The sequence below is a fragment of the Trachypithecus francoisi genome, unplaced genomic scaffold, assembly GCF_009764315.1.
Source record: "Trachypithecus francoisi isolate TF-2019V2 unplaced genomic scaffold, Tfra_2.0 Lachesis_group14, whole genome shotgun sequence".
Lineage (NCBI taxonomy): Eukaryota > Metazoa > Chordata > Mammalia > Primates > Cercopithecidae > Trachypithecus > Trachypithecus francoisi.
Window position 1 is genome coordinate 21,794,595 of NW_022681459.1, and position 23,293 is coordinate 21,817,887.

Below are 23,293 nucleotides of genomic sequence, written 5' to 3' on the forward strand. Positions count from 1 at the left end.
CTGTCAGAGGTGGGGGATATACACAGAAGCAAATGGGCCTCCACTTCTGAAAGTCAGCAGCCCCAGCATCTCCAGGGAGCGCTCATTGTTCAAAAGGTCTTCCTTTGTTTCAAGCTAAAAGCACCGCTCCTACAGGAGTATTGCACACTCTCCAGAAGTCAGAGAGACCTGGCCTTCATTCCAGCTCTGTCCTTTATTATCTCTCTGGCCTTGGGAAAACCACTTGACCTCTCTGAGGTCCTGTGTGTAAAAAGGTGATATAAATAGCTTCCTTTCAGAGGTGTTGCAGAGGCCAGACACATGCCCAGCTAACGCCTGCCACAGAGGACAGACTAGAAAGGAAGGACCGCAAATTCTCTTGGTCCCAGCTTTTCATTTTAAGATCTCCTTCTCTTCTATGTCACAGTCTCTTAGCACAAAATAACAGGTAAAAGGTCTTCCCCTCTGGCCAGTTTCTCAGGAGTGAATACCAGGGAGGAATCTGGATCCAGGACCAGTGAGCTATTTTGCTTGTTATGAGTTCTTTGGATTTCAAGACAGATGGTACATTAACGACTCGTCCCACCTCATCCCTGCCCTGTTGACAGGTTTCCCTGGCTTCCCTTGGAAGCCTCCTGTGTATGCTGGGCCAGCCTGTCCCGAGATCCGTCTGATGTCACTGACATGATTCCAACAGGACAGATTTCCTTTAAGGCAGGGATGTCCAATCTTTTGGCTAACCTGGGCTATACTGGAAGAACTGTCTTGGGTCACATATAAAATACTCTAACACTAATGATAGCTGGTGAGCTAAAAAAAAAAAAAATTGCAAAAATAATCTCATTATGTTTTAAGAAAGTTTACTAATTTGTCTTGGGCCACACTCAAAGTTGCCCTGGGCTGCATGCAGCCTGCAGTCTGTGGGTTGGATGAACTTGCTTTAAGGGGTTGGGGTAGGGCATCCTTGGTGCTTCTCCCAGTGTCCTCCCTCAGGGCTGGGTTTTAATTGCTGTGATGTGTTCCTTCCTTGATTCTACCCTATACTGTAGAAGCCATATCTTATTTGCCAGTGGCATCGAATAGTGCCTGGTGTGTTGAATAATGATGCCTTCTTGCTTGTATACTCACCCGGAGGAAGGCTAAAGTGACAACACTAAGCAAGCCTTGTCCAGGCCTGACTCAGCCTGACTTTGGATCAGGGGACTCCTACTCTCATTGGGATGCTGTTATGGTTTGGTTGCGTCCCCACCCAAATCTCATCTTGAATTGTAGCTCCCATAATTCCCACGTGTTGTGGGAGGGACCCAGTGGGAGATAATTGAATCATGGGGGTGGTTTCCCCTGTTCTGTTCTCATGGTAGTGAGTAAGTCTCATGAGATCTGATGGTTTGATAAATAGAGGCCCCTTTTGCTTGGTTCTCATTCTCCCTTTGTTGGCTGCCATGTAAGATGTGCCTTTGCTCTTCCTTTATCTTCTGTCATGATTATGATGCCTCCCCAGCCATGTAGAACTGTGAGTTCATTAAATCTCAGTAAACCTCTTTCCTTTGTAAATTACCCAGTCTTGGATATGTCTTTATCAGCAGTGTGAAAGCAGACTAGCACAGATGCTATGTGCAGAGAATTACCTAGATGCTGGAGCTATGACAGTCCACAGAACAGACAAGGTCCCTGACTTCTTGAAGTGTACTTCCTAGTGGTAGTGGAGGGAAGGCGCAAGATGGACAATAAATAAAATAAGTAAATACAACACATGGATGTTGATGATATGCATGGTGAAGTACAAAGGAACAAAAACTAAAGCAAGGAAGAGGAATTGGAAATAGGGAGGAGGGAGGATTTCAGCTCTGGCAACCAGGGAAGACTGAAGAAGGGGAAGAGTGCCATGGCTACTTCTGGAAAAGAGCACTTCAGGCAGAGGAACAAGTGCAAAGTCCCCAGGGCAGCAGCTGCTCGTCTTGTTGAAGCAACAGTGCAAAGGCTGTGATGGGTTTCTTCTGGGGCTGAGTGAGTGATCAAGGGGGTGAGTAGTGTAAAGGTCAGAAAAGTGATAGGGTCAGGTCATATAGAACTTCATAGGGCACAGAAAGGAGTTTGGGTTTCATCCTCATTGAGACAGGGAGCCGGTGGAGGCTTGAGCAGAAAGTAGCTAACCTAACCTTTCTTATGACTACTGGGAGGACTCATTCGGGGGCTGTGTGCACAGAACACTGTGTAGGGACAAGCGTAGAAACTGGAGACCTCTCAGGAGGCTGTTGCCATCATCCTGGTGGGAAGAGGTGGGAACTTAGGTCTGGATGGAAGACCCGAAGTGGTAAGAAAATGGTAAGATACTTTCTATGTTTTGAAGGCTCAGACAACAGGATTTCCTCAGGTTATTAGTTTCCTATGGATGTGATAATAAATTACCACAAGCTTAGTAGCTAAAACAATACAAATGTATGGTTCTAGGGGGCAAAAGTCTAAAGCAGGGAAATGGGGTCCGCAGAGCTGTGTTGCTTCTGTGGGCTCTGAGGAGAATCGTTTTTGTTTTTTTTTTTTCCCTGAGACAGAGTCTCGCTCTGTTGCCCAGTCTGGAATGCAGTGGCGTGATCTCTGCTCACTACAACCTCCGCCTCCCAGATTCAAGCAATTCTGCTTCAGCCTCCCAAGTAGCTGGAATTGCAGGCATGCACCACCACGCCCGGCTAATATTTTCTTTGTATTTTTAATAGAGATGGGGTTTCGCCATGTTGGCCAGGCTGGTCTCGAACTCATGTCCTCAAGTGATCTGCCCTCCTCAGCCTCCCAAAGTGCTGGGATTACAGGCGTGAGCCACCGTGCCCAGCCTATCTGCCCTATTTAGAGAAAAGGAGGCGTCAAGACTGACTCCATGGCTACAGGAAGGAGCTGCCTCTAACCTGGATAAGGTAGACCGTGAGAGGGACAGGTTGGGGAACAGTTATCCTTAGCTCACTTTGGAGCAATTCAGGATTGAGAAACCCATTAGAGGTGACAGTGGGGGCCCAGGGCTCTAGATGGCCTCTGAAGCCACTGAGCCACTGAGATCCCCTAGGAGTGAGTGTAGCTGTTGACAAGAGAGTCTGGGGTCTGGACCAGGGGCACGGTGACACTCAAACATCAGCCAGCTGTGGTACCTGGGCAGGTGGGTCAAAGAGGCACAAGAGTCGCCAGGCGGGGGGTGTTCTGGAAGCCAAGGCCAGAAAGGGCTTCCCAGAGGAGGACACCAGCGCTGCTGAGAGTCAGCTTGAGAAGAGCCTTCTGCGACGAGCACTGCTGAGAGGTCAGCTTGGAGGGGACAGGGAACTGAGTTTGGATTTCCAAGTTTGGCTGTCCTTTTTGACCTTGGCAAGAGAAATTTTGGAGAACTACTGAGAAATAAAAGCCCAATTGGGAGCAGAAAAATGGAAGATAATGAGTGTAAGCAACTGTCTCAAGAAGTTGTACTGTGAGGGCAACTGAGACGTGAAATAGTACATGGAAGAGGAAGTGGGAGTGAGGGGAGGGTTTTGTTTGGTTAAAGATGGGAGAAGGCACCCCAGGTCTGTCTGCAGGTGTGGATAATCCAGAAGAGAGGAAAGCCTGATGACCGGGGCGGGGAGGGGGAGGGGATTTCTGCAGCCATCTCTGTGCGGAAGAGAGGGCACCTGGTACATGAACGGAGAAGCGGGCCCAAGGTGGCAAAGCAAATCCGTCCATCGACACTGAAAGAAAGCAGCATGCACCATGAACGCCCTGGCTGTTGCCCAGGCTGGAGTGCAGTGGTGCAGTCATGGTTCACTGCAGCTTTGAACTTCTGAGCTCTAGCAATCCTTCTGCCTCAGCCTCCCAAAATGCTGGGATTACAGGCGTGAGCTACCATGCCCAGCCACCTTCTTATAATTATATGTGCATCCCCAACCTCAAGCACTTGACAGCTGACTGCTGAAGGAGTGAATGGATGGATGAAGGAGTGAATGGATGGATGAAGGAGTGAATGGATGAATGAAGGAATAAATGGATGATTGACAACACCCCTCAAATAAATAGAAGAGCAGGTTTTATAAGGTTGTTCTCAGAGTTTCCACCAGTGCCAGCTAGGGAAGCATTAACCCAAGTCCCATTTGTTACATGAAAGCAGTTCTGAGGGAGCCGACAGTGCTGTCCTCCATCTGGCTTAATTCAGGAATAAATTTACTCTACATTAAGGGTTGGACTGTATGCATTTCAGACAACTTTCCGTGAGTATGGAGGTTACTATTGAGATGTCCACCCACCCTCCACCTTAGATGGCACTAAAGAGACCCTAAAAGTTGGTCTTTTGCTTTATATTCTAATCACTTTCCTCAGATTCACATTGATTTTTCCAATGCTTATATAGCTTTTTGTGGAGCAAGCTTTTTTTTTTTTTTTTTTTTTTTTCTGAGACAGAGTCTCATTCTATCACCCAGGCTGGAGTACAGTGGTGCAGTCTTGGCTCACTGCAACCTCCACCTCCCGGGTTCAAGCAATTCTCATGCGTCAGCCTCTCTAGTAGCTGGGACTACATACAGGTTTGTGCCACCATGCTTGGCTAATTTTTGGATTTTCTTTTCTTTTCTTTCTTTCTTTCTTTCTTTCTTTTTTTTTTTTTTGAGACAGAGTCTCTCTGTGTCGCCAGTCTGGAGTGCTGTGGCACAATCTCGGCTCACTGCAGCCTCTGACTCCCTGGTTCAAGCGATTCTTCTGCCTCAGCCTCCCAAGTAGCTGGGATTACAGGCACCCACCACCATGCCCAGCTAATTTTTGTATTTTTAGTAGAGATGGGATTTCACCATGTTGGCCAAGATGGTCTCGATCTTCCGACCTCGTGATCTGCCTCCCCAAAGTGCTGGGATTACAGGCATGAGCCACCATGCCCGGCCATTTTTGGATTTTTTTACAAGACACAGGGTTTTGCCATGTTGCCCAGGCTGGTCTTAAACTCCTGTCCTCAAGTGATCTGTCTGCCTTGGCCTCCCAATGTGCTAGGATTATAGGTTTGCAGGATTACCTGGCCTGCAAGTGTATTTTTGAAACTACCTTATTGAGGTACAGCTGACATACACCAAACATATTAAAACTGTACAGTGTGATAAGTTTTGAGAGAGTGAGCATATCCTTCCTCCTGCAAGTATCTTCCTGCTTCTTTGTAATTCCTCCCACCCCACCTCCACTCCTGCTCTACCCCAATCTATTTCCTGTCACTATTGATATGTTGAGCAAGTATATATTTAATCTTCCTTGCTTTCTGTTCCCTTTTCATAAATTTCCTGTTTTTTAAATTATTGCTTTATTATCTTATATCTCTCTGGAGTTTTAATTTGATTAAAATATTTCTTCTTGGTCCACGGAGTTATTCTCTGCAGCCTCCAAAACAATTTTACTTGTTTATTTGTCTGTCTTTCTCATTTAGCTTGCATTTTCCTTGCATGTCTGGTAAGCCTTTACTTATCTAAGGATGCTAGGTAGCTAACGGGCATTTCCTTTGCTATTGAATAAGATTGTTTCCCCAAGGTGAGTGGCAGCTCTAAGCAAGGAAGGATGGAGTAAAGTGCCTGTCTGGCTGTAGTCAGGGAGAGAGTGAGTCAGCTGTCAGCCTGTGGACCCCCAGAATGCTAATGAAGACATATCTGAGACAGGGTAATTTATAGAGGAAAGAGGTTTAATGGATTCACAGTTCCACATGGCTGGGGAGGCCTCACAATCATGGTGGAAAGCAAAGGAGGAGCAAAGTCACGTCTTACACGGTGGCTGGCAAGAGGGCTTCACTTGGGATGCAGCATTGACAAGGAATGTCTTAGCTTCTGCCAAATGTTTGTTTCATTCATTGCAAGAGCCGTCTGGGATTTTGCTTGATTCTGTGTGCTACATATACACGTGTATGTGTGCATATGTGTGTGTATATGTATGTGTTTATATGTGTATTATGTGCACATGTGCATGTGTGCATATCTGCAGCATGCATGTTTGTGTAAGTGTAGTATGTGTATCTAGGTATTTACTTGTATGTGTGCATGCAAGTAATGTGTGTTTATGTGTATAGCATGTGTATATGTATGTCAATAAAAGTGTGTCTCTCTGTACATAAATGTGTGTATGTATATGTAAATATATGTATGCAAATTTGAATGTGTACATAGGCATATATGTATGAGAACATGTATATGCATGTGTATATGTGCATGTGTATGCACACATGTGTGCATTTGTGTTCACACATGTGCATCAACTGGTACACCTGTATAGGTTGTTTCTCTACAGAAGCTTCAAGTACTCCCCATTTCAATCCTAATCCTCTGCTTATCTTGACCCTGGGGATTCTCTTGGATTTTCTCAGCTACATTCCATCTGTGAGGAGACACTCACCCTCCCCTCAAAGCTGTATTATTTACTTGGATTTCTTATTTTTGGTAAGTTGGGTTGAGGGGCAGATTGAATCTTCAAGCAGGCTATGCCCTGAGAGCCTGCTGTCTATCAACCACAAATACTCCTGGAGCCTCATTTGAGTGTTTCCAAGTCACGTGTGAGACCAAAGCCCCATTCCCCCTGTATTAGTCTGTTCTTACCCTGCTAATAAAGACATATCTGAGACTGGGTAATTTATAAAGGAAAGAGGTTTAATGGACTCACAGTTCTACATGACTGGGGAGGCCTCACAATCGTGGTGGAAGGCAAAGGAGGAGCAGAGTCATGTCTTACATGGTGGCAGGCAAGAGAAAGCATGTGCAGGGGAACTCCCCTTTATAAAACCATCAGATCTCGTGAGACTTATTCATTATCACAAGAACAGTATGAGGGAAACCGCCCCCATGATTCAACTATCTCCCACTGGGTTCCTCCTATGACACGTGGGGGTTATTACAACTCAAGGTGAGATTTGGGTGGGGACCCAGAGCCAAACCATATCACCTCCTCCTACAATGTGGAAGCACCATTGCCATTTTATTTTATAAACATAAATGTTTTTCCTTCTACTACCACCATGCACCTGTTTTTTATTAGCTGTGGCCAGAAGACAGTTGGAGCTGTAGGTTATATTTTCACTCTAAATGTAGACTCTTTATACAGCAAGTTGGAGGCAGATCCATTTCCTTGCTGATACGTGGCCTCCCTTATTACAATGGAAGGGCCCTTTGCAGGATTCCTGTAGCCGCCTCACTTTAATGTCAGGAACAATCAAGTTTCCTTAGAAGATAGCTACAGCCCCAGTGTTGCAGATGATGTTGTGATGAAAATGTTCACAGTATTCTTTTCCTTTAGCCAACCTCCCTGATAAAACTTCCCCAGTAAACATAGTCTTACCATATGATCCAACAATTGCATCCCTTCGTATTTACCCAAATGAGTTGAAACTTATGTCTGCACAAAAAATGTTTGTAGCAGTTTTGTTCATAATTACTAAAATGTAGAAGCAACCAAGATGTTCTTCAATAGGTGAATGGATAAACAAACGGTGTTGTACCATACCATGAAATATTTTTTAATGATAAAAAGAAATGAGCTATCCAGCTATGAAAAGGCAAGAAGGAATCTTAAATATATACTGCTAAGTGAAATAAGCCAAGATGAAAAGGCTACACAGTGTAATGTCCACTACATGACATGACGGAAAAGACAAAATAATGGAGACAGTAACGAGATCAATAACTATTGATCCAGGAGTTAGGGGGAGGAAGGAAGAGGTGAATAGGTGGGGCACAGTGAATTTTTAGGTCAACAAAACTATACTGTAGAATACTAAAATGGTGGACACATGTCATTACACATTTGCCAAAACTCATAGAATGTACAGTACTAAGTGTGAACCCTAATGTGATCTATGGACTTGAGTCAATAATAATGTATCTCTATTGGCTCATCAATTACAACAAATGTTTCTTAGTAACGCAAGATGTTGACAATAGGGAAACTGTGTGGGAGTGGAAAGGGGCACCTGGAAAATCAATATATTTTCCTTTCAATTTTTTTTGTAAACCTAAAACTTCTTTAAAAACGATCTATTAGTTTTTTTAACAATTATCTAGTAATATGCCCACAAAGCACCTGATTTAAAGCAGGAAAATAAACCTGTCAGAACAAACTAGTTTGCAAATTGCACCTCTTCAAGATAATATAGAAGACATGTGTAAAAGAATGATTTCAATTTTAGAGTAGCTAATTGTGAGGGGTTTTCTCCCCTTAAAGGTGCAGAGAATAAAATGCATTTGTCTTTTGGGGCCACTCCAAGCAAATTGCAGATGAGGGAGAGGAAGCTGTGGAAACACTACCACCTAGTGGTAGAAGACAGACTTTCAAAAACGTGGCCTAAGGCTTTGCACAATTCATTTTCAACTAACATTGGGGACATGCTCACAACCCTTTATAAAAGCTGGGAGAAAGAAGAAATAGGGGAAGGATGGCTTCCCAAGTGGTTAGGAACTTAACATTTTCCATCAGGCCGACCGACCTAGGGAGAATCGTCAGATCTGGGGAGCTCAGAGGCTGCTACATAGACAAAAGAGACAAAAAAAAAAAAAAAAAAAAAAAAAGAAAAAAGAAAAGAAAAGAAAAGAAAAAAAAAAGGTCCTGCGGGACCTGCTTGCTTAAACATGCCCCCGCCCCATACTACTGCCCATACGTGCTGGATGTGAATTCACAGTAGGCAACGGGAAAAAAATGCAGGGAACCCGCATGTATTGAGTGCCTAGTGAGTGCCTGTTCTGGGCCAGGTGCACTTGTAGTCATTGGGGATAAATATTATATCCAAAAGGCTGTCCCTGTCATCTGGAAATAGGGGCAGCTTTCAAGCCCTCCTTCCTGGGTACAGAGAGATGTATCCCTTTTACCGTGAAAGGTGTGTGGGAAGAAGAGTTTGGAGGGTAACTGTGGAGCTAGGGAGGGCTCCTGGCTAACAAGGTGTGTTTAAAGGGACATCTCCACCCAGGGTGGGAAGGCCCACTGGGCAAGAAGCAGGGAGGTGACGGAAAGTTAACCACAGCCTGCCTTTGCTTCAGGTCCTAGGGGGGTGGGGGTGCTGAGGATGACACCCCAGACTCACCAGCCTCTGGTGAAGTACTTTAGCTGGTTAATGAGTGGCTAGTTCTAGGAGCATTCCTATGATGAAGGGATTCCAAGCGGCATCAGCCTCCGCTGCACCTTTGTCACCGCTGAGCTGTGCACACCTAGACTGCCCTGTGATCACTTTCCCAGAGCTGAGCTAATACAGTACCACAACTGGGTGGCTTGGAAGAATGGAAACTGATCCTCTCATGGCTCTGGAGGCCGGAGTCTGAAGCCCAGGTATCAGTGGGGTCATACTCCCCGAGTATGAAAGCTCGAAGGGAGGAGCCCTCCTTCCCTCTTCCAGCTTTGGTGGCTCCTGTTGTTCCTTGGCTTGTGGCTGCATCCCTCCAACCTCTGTCTCCATCTTCACATTTGATTGGCACATTATGTCACATCAGGAGAACACAGCAGTTCAGTGTTGGCGTTTCTGTCCCTTTGGTGTATCTATGAATTTGACTCTGTGAGATCATTGGAGAAACTTCAGGGTTCTGGCTTACCAGAAGGGTGACTAGATTCTGGATGGCAAAGAGGACAGTTGTCCCCTACACCTTTCCCACTCCTTTAAATCCAGGGGAGCTTCAGACTCTCCAGCCCAGCTCCATGTCCATAAATGGAGATCAACCTTCTGGTGTTCAGTAACTCAAATTCTCCATCACTTTCAATTCTTCCTTCTTGCTTGAACTTCACATCCAGTAGTTCCACTGCCCTGACAATTCTTGCTTTGACAATAGTTTTTCCTCTGAGCCACTTAATGGAAAGCATTCATGATTCAGGTCCATGAAGAGTGGTTACTGCAAGTGCCTCAGATGCTGGCAGTGATAATGCATCCTGGGAGCTCTACACTGGTAAAATCGTCACCTACTGGGGGATGGGCTGTCTTACAAGTTTCCAAGATGAGTTGGTTTCTTTGAGGCTGGAAATTAAAAAAAAAAAAAAAAAAAACTAAAAAAAAAGTTTTCGTGTATTAGGCTAACTTGTCCCAGAGGCAGCAACCAGCACAACCCAGACCCAGGAAAAATCTTAATAATGTTGTCTCATGTGCTCCGAAGACTCTCCCAGCACTCCCTCAACATAGAAAAAAAATTTCCTATGTTTTATGGAATGAGTTTATAGATTCCTCGTCTCTGTAACTAGTGACTTCAAGTATTCTGTTTCCTCTAAGAAGTACAACAAAGGTCATAAGAAGCCTGAGTAGGTCTGAACTACAGCTGCCTGGGCACCATAGTAAAGGTTATAGGATAAGCCTGCGCCCAGGCAAAACTAGATAACGGACACCTGGCTTGCTTGGCAACGGTCATGTGCAATACTGTCTTTGTCCTCCCTCAGTATCCCTGCTTTCACGCCATTGTAAGCTTACTTCAAGCTGGCCCACCCCCTTTTGTAAAGTGTATATAAAAGTCAGGTGCTGTCTTTGTTCTGGGCCCAGTCTTTTGGACATTGAGTCAGCTGGGCCTGAGTATACTCAATAAAAATTCTCCTGTTTCAATCTGAGATCTCTCTTGTCCTCCTGAATCCCGCAACACCTTCTCCAGAATAATGTAAGTTTGGGTCTTAGGAAGTCTCAGGAGATCTACTGAACTTCGGAGAAATCTGTGGTTTAGGATATAATAGTTAGAACAGCTGAAGAAAGATCATGGGAACAGCACGGAGTCTAGAATGTTTTTAAAAAGGGAGAAGGTCAGAAGTGTTGGACACAGCATCTCAGCACCCAGGGCCATTGAGGCTGGCACTGTGTTTTCTGACTTCTCTCATAATCTATGATAAATGCCTCTTTGTACCCCCAGTCCATGTTTTCCAAGAAACCTACTGATTATGAATTGACTTCCCAGATACCTGGATGGCAGAAAAGCAGTGGCTTGGGCGGTAGCCTAGAGTGCCCCGGGATCTGTTACAAAAGTCCATTGCTTGGATCATTAGTAGAGAGGAAAAGGCCCCTTGAAGGGCTTGAGAGCAGGTGCAGGGCTCACAGCAAAGCACGGTCCCCACCCATGAGGCAAGGCTTCAGGGTGTGAACCCAGACTCATCAGCCACCCGTCTGCTGCCCAGTCATGTGTGGTGCCTTCTGGGGCAGGCTTCCTTCCCCTAATGTGCAGATTCAAGTCCCCACTTGCCTTTGGTCATGTTGTGATTCCTCACAATATCCAAAGGTCTCAAATCTTTGGCTTGAATGGGCTCACTTCAAAGACCTACAGAGCTGAGCTTGGTATTAAAGCCACAGAATCAAAAGTTTTTGTATCTCAGTTGCAAGACCTGTGAGGCAGAGGCGGTCACTAGAGCCACAGTATGCCGGTGGGACACCAGCCCAGGGACTTTCTCTGTTCTCGCTCCCTCACTTCTCACCTTCCTTAGCCATGGCTGGCTGGCAGTGCATGTGACTTCCAGTCCCTAGGGAACCAAGAAGGAGTGCTCAAACCTATAGCCTCCTGAATTGGTTCCCAGCTAGGAGAGAGCACCAGGTCCAGCCTGGCTTTGGGTGCTGGGTGCTGCCATCACATGTGCCATGGGTGATGGGTGTGGTTGGCTGTGAATGAAAATGCACGTGATGGAATGATCCCAGGACTCAGCCCTATAGCAGAGACCAGTCTGCACACCTCCTGGCCATGGTGTGGCTGCATGATAGGGAGACAACCACAGTGACCACAGGAATGACTATTACACCTGGGAATTTATTGAGATTGGATGTCTCTCTAGATGCAAGTTAGAGGGATCAAGCCTATTTTACTTTATTTTTGAGACTGGGTCCAGTTATGCTGCCCAGGCTGGTCTTGAACTTCTGGACTCAAGAGATCCTCGGCTTCCTGAGCTGGGATTACACGCGTGCACCACCGCACTGGGCTGGGTCAGTTTTAGATTGCAAAAATTGTAACAGAAGAATTGTACCTATGTTCATTTATTTTAACTTCCAAGTCCTTTTCCCATTACCATTTATGATCCTATAAAATCCCCACTAGTGAACAAGCCTGGTTGCTAATTTATACCTTTCCTCTGAAGAGCTCCTCTGTGGTAGAAGAGTATTAATGACACTCGCAGGGAAGCATGACGTTGCCATGATATGAATAGCTGGATGTTGCCTTTGGGGGTCAGAACCTAGAGATGATGCTCAGAGTAGACTGCCACTGAGGGACTCAGGGATCCAGGAACAGCCTAGGAAAGAAGACATCAGGAAAACTCTGCAACTCGGCTCAGAGAGACCATCCCTGCTGTTTTTCTCTGGACTCGTTGGAGACCAGAGCTATCGAGGTCTCTCATCCCCCTCTTTCCTGGCCTGTGTGTCCCAACACAATGTGCATTTGTGTGTACCCCATCTCACCCTTTTTACTCTTCTCTCTCTCTTCCTTTTTTTCACTTCAAACTGTCCCCTGGAAACCATTTCATAGTAATATAGGGAAAAATTCCTCACTCATCTCTGTTGCATGCGTATGCCCTAATTTACTCAACCAGTTTCTAACTTAACCAGTTCCCTATTGATGGACATTTGGTTTGTTTCCTGCCTTTTGCTATTAAAAACAGCACTTCAGTGAATAGCTTGTGCATATCTCTCCTTTGCATTTTTTTTTTCCTTTTGAGGAAGGTTCCTAGGAGTGGGATTGCTGGGGCAAAGAGCAAATGCTTATACAATTTCGCTGGATAATGTCAGACCTCCCTGTGTGGTATAATACCACCCAATTTATGGTTTTCATTATATGTTTCTTTCTCTTATGCTATTAAATCAGAAATTTTATGTTTGACTTATTGGCACAAGATTCCATTAAGAGAAAAATTACACGGCAGACTAAGATTTTAGTTCCTATTACAGGTTTTATTCAATGTGTCTATGAAATGAAGTTTTTATGAGTTCATGAAAACAAGCCAACTTAGCTACTAAGTTATCTCTTACAAAGGGACCCTGATGCCATAATTCCAGTGTTCACAACTGGCTATTTCAGCATCATTAAAACTATTGCACTTTGGAATTATTTCAGTGAAAAAATTCATGCTGTCACCAGGGGGAAGAATCCTGGTACCAAAGTGTCCTCTGATGGCATTGCATGTTCCTCAAATCCTAGAGAAAAGGAAAACTCCCTCTTGCACAGGGCATTGAATTTCCTCCAGCATGAAGTCCCCTTATTTTGCTTATGAATCCCACCTTGCTCCCAAATCTAGGACTCAGGGTTCTGTTTGCCTTACATCATCGCCAAAGGAAGCCGGCCGGCACCAAGGGCCAGTCCCTGGAAACTTGGGAAGCGTTTGATTCCACTTATCTGAGCACAGAAGCCGCACGCCAGCCTGCCTGATACAGTTAGGCGCGTCATGAATTCCAAGGCTGACCCACCAAATCAGGGAGCTTGGGTCCCATGATCTAGGGCTTTTGCCAGCAAGTCAAGGCCTTAAATTCCTGGAGGCTGATCACCTGCCAAAAACCCCTTCACAGGTGAACGCGTCCTGAAAGGGGGGCTTATATACCTTGGATATGTGATCTGCCCTCCTGACGAGCCACAACAGCACTTAAAAAGACTTGTGAAGGGATGATGCCAGTGGAAGAAAACAGGAACTTTGACCTCCCAGAGCCTATGGATACCAAGGAGGGATCAGGTGACTGATTTTTTCAAAAGCTTCCTGGTGGAATAAATGCATTTCACAGGTAAGCCCTGAAACAAAACAAGACTCACTGAAACCAGTCCATTGTGGGCTTCAGTAAAGTCTAAAGGGAAGGTTGGGCCTTTTTCAAGAAACGGGGTCTACATCAGCTGTGTAAATTTTACAAGAAGCATGTGAAACATGCACAAAGTACAGTGGAGGAGGTATATGAATCAGCCAGAATGGAGTTTTAATAAAGATGCTCCAGATTCATTAAGAAGAGAGGTCATTAGAAAAACCCAGAGTTGGCCGGGTTCCCGTAATCCCAGCACTTTGGAAGGCCAGTGGGGATGAATCATGAGGTCGGGAGATTGAGACCACCCTGGCCAACATGGTGAAACTCTGTCTCTACTACAAATACAAAAATTAGCTGGGCGTGGTGGTGCACACCTGTAATCCCAGCTACCCGGGAGGCTGAGGAAGGAGAATTATTTGAACTTGGGAGGCAGAGGTTGCAGTGAGCCAAGATGATACCACTGTATTTCATCCTGATGACAGAGAGAGACTATGTGTCGAAAAAAAAAAAAAAAAGAAAAAGAAAAATCTAGTGCTTACAAATAAAGTCCAGAAGGGATTGACGTTTGGAAATCTGAATTGCTAATCTCTTAAAGAAACCATTTTTTCTTTCTTTCCTTCTTCTTCTTCTTCTTCTTCTTCTTCTCTTCTTCTTCTTCTTCTTCTTCTTCTTCTTCTTCGACAGAATCTGTCGCTCTGTCACCCAGGCTGGAGTTCAGTGGCATGATCTCGACTCACTGCAAGCTCCACCTCCTGGGTTCAAGTGATTCTCCTGCCTCAGTCTCCCGAGTAGCTGGGATTACAGGCAAGTGAGTACCACGCCTCGCTAATTTTTGTATTTTTAGCAGAGACAGGGTTTCACCATGTTGACCAGGCTGGTCTTGAACTCCTGACCTCAGGTGATCCGCCCGTCTTGGCTTCCCAAAGTGCCACGATTACAGGCGTGAGCCAATTCGCCCAGCGAAAAATAATATTATTTTTGAATTGGTAATCAATGCACAGGAATCAAAAGTCAAAAACACTCTACAAAGGTATTCACAGAGTTGAATCATTCCCACGCTCACCCTTTCCCCTACGTAACCATTTCGATCAATTTCTTGTTTACTCTTTCAGTGTTTCTTTAAGTAAATATAAGCAGTTCTTTTTTGTTATTTTCCCAGCATTGAGCCGCCAGCCAGCCCTGACCAGTGGTCCCTGTAGCCTTTCTGGGAACGTGGGAAAGGAAAGAAGAGAAAGCCTTGAGGAACACTGGCTGGTCGCGGGGTACCAGTAGTACTCCCCCACATACTGTGACAACCAAAAACATCTCCAGACATTGGCACATTGCCCCTGGTTGAGAATTGCTGGTGGAAAAAAATCACAGCCCCGCAGTAGGTCGGGCCCTTTTCAGAAAACATGCGCTACCCCATTACTCTTTGGTGTTGAGCCCAGCACAATTTTTAGGTCCTGGACTCCCAAGGTTGGAGCCTCGACTTTTCAAGGAGCAGTTGCATTAGATTTCAGGAAGTGGTTGCATTAGATTTGTAGAGAGTGGGGGCCAAGGCATCATTCAGGCCACCTTCATCCCCTGGGAGTGCTACTGCATCCTTCTAACTCATCTCCTGCGTGTTCTACGTGCACAGCGGTCCATACCACTCCACAGTGGACAGCCCCTTGGGGTACCTTACTGCTCTTCGGATAAAGCCCAGACTTTCTGATGGAGCTCGTGGGGCCTTAAAGTGCAGTCCTTGGCCGGGTGTGTAGCTCGTGCCTATAATCCCAATACCTTGGGAGGCTGAGGTGGGAGGATCATTTAAGGCCAGGAGTTCAAGACCAGCTTGGGCAACATAGTGAGACCCCATTTCTAAAAAAAAAAAAAGAAAGAAAAGAAAAGAAAAAAATTAGCCAAGAGTGGTGGCTTGTGCCTCTAGTCCCAGCTACTCAGGAGGCTAAGTCAGGAAGATTGCTTGAACCCAGGAGTGCAAGACTTTAGTGAGCCATGATTGTACCACTGCACCTCCAACCTGGGCAACAGAGTGAGACCCTGTCTCTAAAAATGAAAGAAAGTAAAAAGGTAAAAACCAAGTGCAGTCATTGCCTGCTTCTCCAGGCCTCTCAGTTGCCTGCTGCCCCTGTTCACACTTGGCTCCATCCTCACTGAGATGACGTTTTTCCCTGGCATGCTCCTTGCTCTGGGTTTTTCCCGTGCCCTTTCCTTGCCTGGAATACCATCTCCCACCTTTTTCCTGGCCAGCAAAACCTCTATTCATCCTTCAGGTGTACCTCAGAACTGACCAACCCTCCCCACACCTACCTGGCCTGGCCCCGGGTCACAGTTGGGCACTGCTTCTAAATACTCCTAGATATGCAGAACATTTACTTCCTCATGTTGTCATTATTTGTCTAATTGTCTGAAGCCCCCCAGGAAAGTGGCTGCACAAGGACACAGGCCAGATGGCCTTGTGACCCCTGTGTCCCTGGCCCCAGGTCCCAGTGCGTGACTGCTAAATGCATGCACACACGGCATAATGCTTGCAACCAGGCACATGTTTCCCCAGCCTTAGGAAGGGTTACCTTCATGGGGTTAGGTTCACAGACACTGGAGCCAGGCTGTCTGGGTACACTGTGCACTGTGGGGCTCTGCTGCTTCCTGACTGCATACCCTTGGGCAAATTGCTTATCCTCTCTATCCCACATCTTTACATCATTAGCATTTACATCAATGCTATTAATCATATATTAATCGTATGAGTTAATGTATGTTACGTGCTTATAGCAGTGCCTGGCATATCGTCAGCACCATAAAAGAGTTTGCTGTTCTAGTTTCAAAACTCTTCGTAGAACTTACACTTGGTAACAGGATGAGAGTTTTGACTTCAGGAGGGATGGCAGGTGATCGCGATGATGAAGGGAGGGAGACAGGGCAGATTGGGAGTTCCTCGTGTGTAAGAGGAAATCAAGAGCCTGCAATTCTCAAGCACGACATTACACCCTCAGAGAAGTGGGTGAGAAGATTCCAGAGACTCGCTCATTTTACAAACATTTATGGTAGATTGATTTTGGGTCCAAGAAAGGAGAATGAAACTCTCTTTTTTCCACCCTTCCCTTTCGGCCCTCTCTTCCCAGGACTTACATGAATGAACGTCTCTAGTCCCCATTTATCAATCTCACTTCTATGACAAAAACACGTTTCAAGTACCTACCCTCCAGCTTGTCAACAAATTCATTAAAAATGAAGGGAATGGGGCCGGGCACGGTGGCTCACGCCTGTAATCCCAGCACTTTGGGAGGCAGGCTGATCATGAAGTCAGGAGATCAAGACCATCCTGGCTAACATGGTGAAATCCCATCTCTACTGAAAATACAAAAAATTAGCCCTGCGTGGTGGCGGGCGCCTATAGTCCCAGCTACTCGGGAGGCTGAGGCAGGAGAATGGCGTGAGCCCGGGAGGCGGAGCTTGCAGTGAGCCGAGATCGCGCCCCTGCACTCCAGCCTGGGGAACACAGCGAGACTCCGTCTCAAAAAAAAAAAAAAAAAAAAGAAACGAAAAAAAAGAAGGGAACTTCAGCTATATAAAGCCATGGTGTTTTTGCCTTACTCTTAAGCATTTGGATGAAATGAAAAAGTTAAATCTGCCTGGGAGGCGTTTCTAACTCTCCGTATTCAGCTACGGAATAGTTAGACTAATACTTGAATTCTCCATTTACATTTTCAGCATTCACAGATCTAGAGTCATAGAGAAATTACTGGTGTGGTGTCAAGTCTAAGTTTTAATACCTTGAGGGGAAGCAACTCCACAATTCTGAACAAGGTTATCATGAGAGGAGGAAACATTCTCCTGGTTCTTGAGCCGGAATTCATGAGCTAACGTTTTGGCAAATCTCTTCACTGATCATTTGAGCTCACGCAGCTCCAAATACAATGGAAACCACTGGCTTATTTGGCAGCTGTTGAGTTCATTTGGTTGTTTAAACAATGCAATCATGCCGGTAGAGGTGGGGCAGGCAGACAGCAAACACTGGCTCCCTGCAAACCTGTGCTCTGTGCCCCGAACAAGGCAAGGGCAATGTTGGCCTGATGTAAGTGTTGTGCTGGTCACCTGCTGTCTCAGACACCTGGGTTGAACTCCTAGCTCTGCTGCTTTCCAGAATTATCTGATGCTGCAGAACCTCTGTCTGCTTATCTGTAAAATGGGCATAGTGATTTTAATCACCTCACAGAGGCCTAAAAGGCAGTGTCATATAATCCACAGGAAGAGCTCAGCTTCTTAAATAATCATGACCCACTAGCTATGACTGCTACTGTCTCTGGGGGTTCAAGAGCAGACAGCAGACTCATATCACGGGAGATAACTGACTGGTATGAGCCCCTTGTTGGGCTTTTGGACTTTGGAACAGGGTGAGGAATGAAGCACAGAGAGGGTTGATAACTTGTTTTGCACAACAAATGAAGAGGGATTTGGGGGTTGCGAGTGGACAAGCTGAGAGAGGATTCGGGATGACGTGGGCAGGGACCAGCCCCTGACCCGCTGCCCATCACTGGCCCTAAACCTTTAGTGAGCATCTCCCATAGCAAGGAGCTGTGGATCCTAGTTTTCCAGGATAGCCTCATGGTCTGCACCTGTGGCCCCAGAGTAATCACTTTAACGCTCAAAAGTGTATGGATTTGGCTATAAATTATATACTAACTATGCCCAACTGCCTTCTGGGAGGTGGTATGTTAGAAAAACAACAGAAAAGAGGCTGCATTCACCTGGGCTAAGACAAGGAGGAGCGAAGAGAGTAGCAGTGGAGGTGAGGTTGAGATGGGGCAGACGCAGGTGGTTAGAGCAGAGGGAACCAGGTGAGACGAAGGGAGAGCTAGAAGATGAGGAATATTCAGGTAACTAGCATATGGGTTACATTTAGAGCATTTTAAGGTACAATTGACATATATTGAAACACAAACATTTTATAAGCCCCTAAAGTCCCCTGTCCCTCTTTGTTGGCAATCCTTGTTCCCTGCTTTCTATGCTCAGCCAACCAATGATGGTTTCGACTTGGAAATAGTGTCTTATAAGTGGAATCATATGGTATGTAGTCTTTTGAGTTTGGCTTTTTCTACTTTTCATAAATGCGCTTGTAGTTCATCTGTCTTGTTGCAAGTATCTGTAGCTTATTCCTTTTTAATGCGGAAACATCTATTTTTCTTTTCCCCATTCTGAGGCTTTTAGGTTTTCATTAATTGTCTTATTTTTGACAAATCAGTTCACTTGTGTCATCTGCAGTCTTCTGAAGAGAATGTAGGTTTCACATAATGTACCACTGAGAAACAAATTCTAGTTTAAGCGTTCTTAACTTCTTCTGATTTACGGACCCTTTGCTAGTCTGGGGAACCCTTCTTTGAATAATGTTTTCAATGCAAAAACCAAAATGTATAGGACGTCAAGGGAAGCCAATTATATTGATATATAATTATCAAATGTTAAAGAAATGTGTGATACAGACACATAAGGTGTTTATTATTACAATAAATAAAATCAAGAGGTGGGTCTAATAACTCTAGAAATTTCCAAGTAGTGATGAGTGTAAATAATATTTTGAGATAACTCACATCTGTAATAAGTTATAAAAAATCTGTGATTCTTCTTGGGGACGAAGTCACAAGTACAATTATTATTATTACCACTTGTTTTCTAGATTCATAAAGAAAGAAAATGCTAAATTTCAGTTAGAGGTTGGTAAATATAAAAATATGATTTTTCCTTATGAACTTCTTGAATTCTGTTTATGTATCTTTTGAGGACTTTGATCATGCCACCTTAGAATTAGATGATCCAGCTCATTTTGTTGCTACAACTTTAGAGTGAAGCAGGGGGATTCCTTTTTGCTGACTCCCATTCTACCAACACAGAATTCTTTTCTCTGCAGGCTCCCGTCTGTGGATTAGTGCATAACCCACCTATTTCAAGCAGCTACATAGTCTCTCTTGTTTCTGTGACTCTAGAAACTGCTCAGTTTACAACAGTCTAACAATTACACCTTCAAATCTGATGAAAGAGAACTTGAACAAAGCCCCCAAAGTCCTCTGATAGGTGAAACGTCCAATCTTATCTCTACTGAGGAGACCTGCCACCTGAATTTATAGCAGTGTATACTCACTTAAAGCAAAAGTGAAAAAAATAAAAAGAGTTTAGCTAGGCATAGAAAAAAATGCAATGGGTATTTTGTGAGTTCTGAGTTTCTCTTGAAATGTGAGCCAATTTGATTCTGGGAAAATTCAACTTCCTTGTTTGAAGACAGCTTATAAAACGACTTCTGAGTTTTATGTATGCTAAATGCTTCTGCACTCACCCAACAGCATTTTTTCAGGTGTAATGAATATACATGCACCAGAGAGTTACAGACCAGCAATGCCTTAAAACCACTTATAAGGATAAGTAAATACATCCAAAAAAATCAAATCTTCACAAAACATGGTTATTTTGAAGTATATCTCATCTCCCATTTTCTCACTCCACAAAAAAATCTAGGACCTTCCTCACTTCCTATCATGTGCCCAACTTGCTTTTAGACTTACCAAGTTCTATATGGTCAGAATGTACCTAAATTACATTCACTCACCAGAGCTCTCACATGGGGTAACTTCAAATAATTGTCAAAGAGTCTCTACAAGAAAAATAGATTTCCCACTTGGTCTTAGATGCCTTAAAATTTTTAATGAGTGCAAAGCTTTTATTTCTCAAATAGAGATAGGATTTAAAGTACAAATACTTTTCGGGGTGGTTGCTCACTGACTCAGGTTCACTTGAAGGTATAGATGTTTGGTCCATAGAACAGTATTCCCAAACCTGAAAGAACAGGAGGCATTACTACAGAACCTACAGAACAAACAACAGGGTCCTGCATCTGAGCAACAGGATAAATCATTTCTGAAAATAAGGCCTAGGAAACTTTCATTCAGACACACTTTCCTATTAATTCTGATGTGCAGCTGTTTGGGCACCATTGCCTTGGAGCACTAAAAATCTAATGAAAAATATCTTACCTTTGTGTGTTCACAGTGTAAGAATTTTGTTCACACAGACTCTTATTTGGTCCCAAATAAACTTGTAAGGTGTGTAGGGAAGAGATCACTTTCCAATAGTACAGGTTGGGAAAACAAGGATTAGAGGTGTTAAGAGACACATCCAAAGACACCTAGAGACTGAAAACAAAGAAAAGAGGGAGAAGAAAGTGCTGGTCTGCCCTCAACTTATCTTTTCTTTGTGTGTGTGTGAGACAGATCTTGCTCTGTCTTCCAGGCTGGAGTGCAGTGGTACAATCTTGGCTCACTGCAACCTCCACTTCCCAGGTTCAGGTGATCCTCCCACCTCAGCCTCCTGAGTAGCTGAGACTACAAGTGTCTGGCACCAAGTCCAGCTAATTTTTGTACATTTTATAGAGATGAGGTTTTGCCATGTTAACCAGACTGGTCTTGACCTCCTGGGCTCCAGCAATCCTCGGCCTTGGCCTCCCAAAGTGCTGGGATTACAGGTACGAGTCACCACTGGCTCCTTGGTTTATCTCAAAATTCTGTATAAAGGCAATCCCATATGTTAATAAGAGATTGTTAATAAATGCCGCAAGTGTCATCTGTGAAACTCAAGGACTTAAATAAAAAGTGGAGTTGTTTAAAAAGCTGTTTTTTATTTACAAATATAGTTAAGAACCTTCCAAAGAGGTGTTATACTGGATGGTAAGCAAGTATTTCTTTCTGTTTTTTCCTTTGGTGAAAGGAGCTGCCATCTACAACTCAGCAGAGGAAGGGCTGGTTGGCCCTCTTCTGAGGCTATTTTGGGCTCACTGAGAGACAGGCACAAAAATGGGGTTGCCCTAGGGTACTGGATCAGGATAGAATAGGAATGTTTTTGTTCTGAGGGTTAAAGAGAAGCTAGCCCACATCTAGGACTGGCAACGGGGTGTGGTGCTGCTGGACTGTGCTCTAATGTCAGGTTCTTGGGGCCAACTTGAGCTCCAGGAAAGGCTGTGTGTGTAAACCTATGGAAGGATTCCATGAGAACTATGGTATGGGGGACACCTGGAGGGAACCTGGAGTCAAAGAAAGAGTCTTCTCCTCTCTAAGTTTTAGCCTCTGTGGCTCTGTGGGACTGAGAGCAGGTCTCTCTACCGAGGGGAGAAGTGTCCCCGGTTTTGAGCATGAGCATTGGGTAGAGGTGGGAAAACACAGCAGTTTCTCCCTGAGGAAACTCCTGGGATTCAGGCAAATCAAAAGAGGGGAGACCCAAGAGGGAGATACACAAATGAGTCCTTGGAAAGAAAAATGAGGTGGTTGCATTTAATTCTTGACTTTATAGATAGCTCACAAGCTAAGTTTCTAGCTCACCTTCACCTAGGTGTGAATTACAGAAAAACTTGCCAGTAAATACATATGTGATGGCTGGCTAAGAAATTGCATTGGCTGTGCAAACAATCCTAAAACATCTGCTCAGTTTAAAAAGATAATCAAGTCAACTCATTCAAAATATTATTCATTCACATAGCAGATGATTATTGAGAGCTTCCTGTTTGCCCAGCACTGACTCAGGTGCTGAGGAGACAGCAGTGAACAAAAGCCAGCTTCCCTGCCATCCTGGAGCTTCCTGTCTTGTGAGTGAGACAGTCAACAAATAGAACCCTGAGCAGGATGAGAGGATGGAGAGCAAGGGGAGTGCTTCACATAGTACATCAGGGAGGGCAGCCTTGAGGAGGTGGCCTCAGCAGGGGAGCAAAGTGAAGTCATAACATGAGTTCTGCAGAGACGGGTAGAGCACTCCAGGCAGGGGCAAGTTCAGATCGAGTGCAGCACAGTGATGGGGAAAAATGAGCCAGGAGACAGAGGTCAAAGAGGGGAGGGGTGATGATGCCCAGTAATAGAGATTTTCAGAGCCCCTGGAAATTTTCAGATCTGGTTCTAAGTATAAATTGAAGCCATTGGAGGATTTCAGCAGAGCAGGGACATTATCCATTATCTATCCTATTATTAGGACAGCTCAGATTGCTGGGTTGAGAACAGACCCTAGAGACAAGCATGGAGCAGGGAGAAGAGCTAAGATGCTATTGCAGTGGTCCAGGCCACAGATGAAGGTGGTCCAGGCCAGAGATGAAGGTGGACCAGGCCAGAGATGAAACTTCGACCCCACCGTTGACAAAGGTGAATCCAACTCATTCCTTTAGCTGGTGTGTAGACAATAAAGTTCGATGGGGATCAGGCGCAGTGACTTATGCCTGTAATCCCAGCACTTTACGAGTCCGAGGTGGGCAGATGACTTGAGGTCAGCAGTTTCAGACCAGCCTGACCAACATAAGGAAACCCCATGTCTACTAAAAATACAAAAATTAGCCAGGTGTGGTGGTGGGTGCCTGTAATCCCAGCTAGTCAGAAGGCTGAGGCAGGAGAATTGTTTGATCCTGGGAGGCAGAAGTTGCAGTGAGCCGAATCATGCCACTGCAGTTTGAAGCCTGTTCAAAAGAACAAAACTTAGCCCCATTGTTTGGGAGGCTGGCAGGGGCAGGGGTGAGCCTGCTGGATGGTGCCGTGGCACAGAGAGGCAGGTGGATTCCCAAAATACAGTTCTACATGGAAGTGGAGCGCAAAGTCTTACTTCATGACTACGAGGAGTTATTACTATGATTGTTATTTT